This window comes from Chrysemys picta, chromosome 3, assembly GCF_011386835.1.
Source record: "Chrysemys picta bellii isolate R12L10 chromosome 3, ASM1138683v2, whole genome shotgun sequence".
Classification (NCBI taxonomy): Eukaryota; Metazoa; Chordata; order Testudines; family Emydidae; genus Chrysemys; species Chrysemys picta.
In genome coordinates, this window is record NC_088793.1 from 103188861 (window position 1) to 103193860 (window position 5000).

Consider the following 5000-nt stretch of genomic DNA (forward strand, 5'->3'; position numbering starts at 1 on the left):
CTCTTGCTTCATCTGTCAGAAATGCTGACACACTTTCTTCCTGCTTGTCTGAGAAATAAACTTGAACTTCTTATTGCCCACTGGACCAGGATTGCTGCCTAGTCTGAAATAGGCACCAGATTTACCAGCTTCAGGCCTCATTTGTGCCTCTAACTCAAAGAAAAACACCTTGCCAAATGAGGATATTCAAGTGCTTCATCAGCTATGTGGAAGCACTGTCATTAGGCACTCCATTGTCCATTAGATAAAAAGGTCCAATTTCCCTTTCACCCAGACTGATGCACACTTGTAGCTCCCATTAGTGTTGCGAGGAGTAACATAATGCATCCAAATCAAACTCTGACTCACACAGGGTTTGCCTCAAAGAGCTATTGCTTCATGTGAGGATATCAAAAACATTACAAACATTAATTAATTAAGCCTCACAACACTCCTGTGAAGTAAAGACGATTATTAGCTCCATTTTAAAGTGGGGAAACTGAGGCATGAAAAGTTTAAGTGACTTGCACATGGTAACATAAAGCCAGGAACATGGCCCAGGAGTGGAGACTCTTAGTCCCCTGCTTTAACCAACACACATGCTGTCTTCGTAATACGCTGCTCCTCATGTCCCAATAATAACTCTCAAAATGAAGATGCTATTAGACCGATACATTTACCAGGAGTTCTTTCTGTGTGATAACATTACTCCTAAGTAGTTAATTGTATCAGTGCAATCAGAGACGCACTTTTCCACAGTAGGGAAAAGACATAATTTATTCTGTGCTTTCCAGCAAGATGAAAGTGATTACAATTCATCCTCCATACTCATACAACTAAGTATCTATTAATTTTTGTCAAGCACAACTGAGAAAGCAGGGCCTGGATTCGAAGGCTCACACTGCAATTATTTGGTATCATAGCAGATGACTATACACCATACCTGACCTGATTAGCATTCAGCTCTACAGCTATTCCTAATCTAATCAGGTTATAAATAAAATGTATTTGATTATTTTAGCTAAGCTATTCAGGGCCAGAAGCTTACATCACAGGGCTCACCATCATCCAGGAAATCTGTACACTGGGACAAGGCATTCAGATGTATCCAGCTTCATAGTCATTTTTTCTATCTTCTTGTAGCACTAGCGCTGCATGTGGTTGTGATTTGGAATTAGTCTTGTGTCTCTAACACAGTCATCCCAAAGAGCACTGGAGTGATGCATTATTTATTTTTTTAGGGTAAAGAGAGTTAGATTTTTAAATATTTCCACGGTTTAAAGGTAAAGGATGATGAAAGGGTAGATGGCATTGGGAACATTTTCCTCTCTGCCTGTCTAGTTAGGCATTTATACCACACCCATCAACACATGTGTGGTGAATCATGTTTACCACCACTATTAACATTTAAAGAACTGAGCCTTTGATGAGCTCTCTTCATACTTTTCATTCTGGGAAAGTTCCCTAGATTCTTTCTGCAGGAAACACTGCACTGTAAATTAACTCAGTTTTCCTTCCATCCACACAGTGTCTCTTGTGCAGGGAATTTCACTTCATAAAACCTGCAGTTGCAAATGAAAGCTACCGTGTACTGCTTCAGAACAAACTGCACAGTGCCACAGTCCAACATGTAGTCTGAAACACTGTTCATTATCAGTGCTACAGTCACTAGTGTGGGGAGAGTGACGGCTATTCCAGTGCAGGTGAGTTCCTCATCCCTTCCCTTGTGTGTGTGTGTGTCTGCGTGTGTAAAAACCTCGTCAATAGTTTCACACAGCCGAAAGCACTGTGAATATCTATCTGTACATTAGTGGTGGTTCCCTCTCCCTATGAAATTGGGTCCTTGAATCCCATCATCCTGCTGACATCACATCAGTTTTTGTTTCAATAGGAGTTACAACAGCCCAATGAAACTAAGAGGGAAAATACCATACTTAGAAATAAATCTCAATAAAGTCCAATACCTTCTTCATTTAGCTCCAACAGGCTATCAACGAGGGAACAGGCAATTCTATGATGTCAAAGACTCAAACAGCCTCTCCTACTTTGCTGGAAGAAGGGACAGCCAAGGGCATGAATGAACTTTTCTTAAGTTACAACTGCCTAGTAGCAGGGAAAGACTAAGAGGAAACTATCTTCCATAACTAAGCCCTGGATTGACATGAGTAGAATCACAATTACACACATGTGCCCTCATACACACCCTTTTTTTGTCAATTGCCACAACAACAGATGCTGAGAGGATGTATTTGGCCATCCTACCCACCAGCCCAACATTTTCCAAGTCAGGAATTGAATTGTTTCAGTGCAGTCTGTTGCAGTGGGATTTTACCTCACTCTATATTTGGAGCCAAATACTGCTCTCTTTGAATTCAGTGGAGATATTTCAGTTTTTACACTGGTGCCAAAGAGAGGACACTCTGGTCCTTGGTCATTCAGAGGCTTCAAAGCTGCACAAACTGAGTATCAGCACTGGGACCAATACCATACATCCTTACATTGACACCAGCAAAAAGGAATGAGACACAGAGGCAGTTTAGATAAGTTATCCAGTCTGCTTCAGTGCTCATGGATAACCCTCAAACAGTTGGCTTTATCAGCCCACTTTGGTGGAGGCGGGGCTGGCCTGGCTTGACATGTTTGTTACATCATTCCTTTAGGGATCACCATACACACGAGGCGATTCTATGGTGCTGTATGTGATGTTTGCCAAGCTACGTAAGCCCCTGTCTGATGTGGAGGTAACCCCCTCAAAAATAGATCCCTCCAAGAAGGCTTTACCTTCTTCAGTGCCTGACTGATTAAGTGATTATAAATAGCTCAAACTAATGAGACACAGATAGGAAATGACCTCCTCCAAGGAAACAGTGTCCCCATAACTTGATTCTCCTCTGCTGCCTAATAGGCTTGGTAACAGATTAGGGCATGTGGTCATTCTAAATTTGTTATGTGATGTAAACTGGCCAACTTAGGGCACAATGCCTAAGGAGGGGATAAGATAATTGCTTTAGACCAGTGGTTCTTAACCTTTACTGCAGCCTGCAACCCTTTGGTTCTCAAAATATGTTTTTGCACCCCTTATCAAAAATCATTGAAGTAAGTCAGTTCTTTAAACCTAGATATATCATAACTATAGAATGAAAGAGATAGAATTATATATTTATTTTAATTTCGCAGTAAAATTAAGAATACATGAAAAATCACACACTTTTTTCAAATTTACCGGCTCAGTGACTCTTCTGTTGTTGTTTTTGTTCAATGATGTTCAAGAAACGAGGAACTTTTTTTGAAATAGCCACACGAATGTCATCACTCGCATTTAGGCAGTTTCTGGCCTTTGTTTTGATGTGTATTTTGTAGCGAGATAATTTCACTACAATTAGCTTAAAAACTTGAAAATAATTTTTTGTTTGTATATTACAGTAATCGTTAAAAATGTATAATGTTAATAAATACATAGGTTTGATGAAACAAAGTAGTTGTACTTACGTGCCTGTACTTAATTTGTGTTTTCAATGATTTACCTTCTAAAAAAATCTGGCATGTCTCGCTAGAAAGGGCATCTCGCACCCCCGGGGGAGGGGGGGGTTGTGCACCCCAGGTTAAGAACCACTGCTTTAGATTGACACGTGTTTCAATCAGATTCTTTCTGCAGCATCACGAACAACTTAGAAAATTACTGTCAGTTCATTTTCTTAAAAGAAAAAAATAATCACTGCTCTAGAGGTGCCCTTTGAAGTATGGCAGCTGTAGGCAATTGGCCTGTTTCCTTTTCCACTTGCCTTGTGCATCACAGCAATAGCACATTTCAATCCCATGGGATCTAGTTATTATTCACTAGTAAATCTTCCTACCTGTACATTAGAAAATGTGCTAACTGTAATAGAGGTCTAGGCTCAGAAGTTATATGGCTTTTATTTGTCTTACTTTAATGCCAAAATAAAGATTCGTGGTAACCCATGGTTATAAAAAATGCCTTTAATAGTTTGTATTTTTGCCTTCTTGTACCTCCAGGTCAAACATTGTCTAAGTTTCTATCCTCCAGCCAAGATATATGGAAGAGATAGTTCATTGCCAGCCTCCAGAAGCCCTAAGTGGGTTAGTTACAAAATAACTGGCTGACAATGTGCCAGGGTTCATGCACATATGTGAACGGACCTGCCAGGAGAAACAGCTTCTGCATCCCACTGATTCCTTAAAAATAGTCATCCCTCTCCCTCCTCAAAACCCTGCCTGGAACACTAGATTGAAACCCTTTGAACTGGGCTATCCCTCTGACCACTGGGCTGAGTGCAACACCCAGCAAAACATATGTGAGGGAAAAGATCCCTTACAACACTGCATCCGAAGAAGTGGGTATTCACCCACGAAAGCTCATGCTCCAATACGTCTGTTAGTCTATAAGGTGCCACAGGACTCTTTGCTGCTTTTACAGATCCAGACTAACACGGCTACCCCTTTGATACTTACAACTGTGTATCACCATTGACTTCAGTGAAATTATTCCTTGTTTATACCAGCGTGAGATGAGAGCCAGGTCCTTATATGTGAAAAATGAAAAGATAAACAGAGAAGATAGAAAGTTAATTTTAATTACTTTGTGCTGGTGGCAGATAGATTTATAGGGTGACAACATTTGGTTGACTGAATTATTTTTATTACTTTAGAGAACACTATGATCTGACCTTGGTAATAACTTATGCAATAATATTCACTGTCGCACTTCTTGTATGCTAGTTGTTTTAAAGATAGGTAAATAAAAAAGGGCTTCAGGATCAAACTATCCTATGTAGAGTGTATCGTTTAACTAAATTAGAAGATAGCTTACTTTAACTCATGGCTCCTTTGTTCTTATGGTCTGTGAAAGTGGAGACCTGTTAAACATTAGTTGAGCTACCCTGGCATTATACTGGAGTAATGCAGCAGTGAATTAGGCACTTTTATAAAAAAATTAATCGCTTCTTTTTAAAACGGTGCAGGGGACAGTAATGGGGTCTAAATGTAATGCAAATTGGCATTTT

The 5000-nt window shown here is 39.9% G+C and overlaps 1 long non-coding RNA gene across 1 annotated transcript; it reads left to right on the forward strand.

Annotated features, from left to right (window-relative positions):
• The first annotated feature begins 1507 nt into the window (after positions 1–1507).
• On the forward strand, positions 1508–3958 carry LOC135982360 (uncharacterized). The gene is made up of 2 exons (XR_010599672.1): positions 1508–1682; positions 1871–3958. It is a non-coding gene; the product is annotated as an uncharacterized LOC135982360 (long non-coding RNA).
• Positions 3959–5000: the final 1042 nt, after the last annotated feature.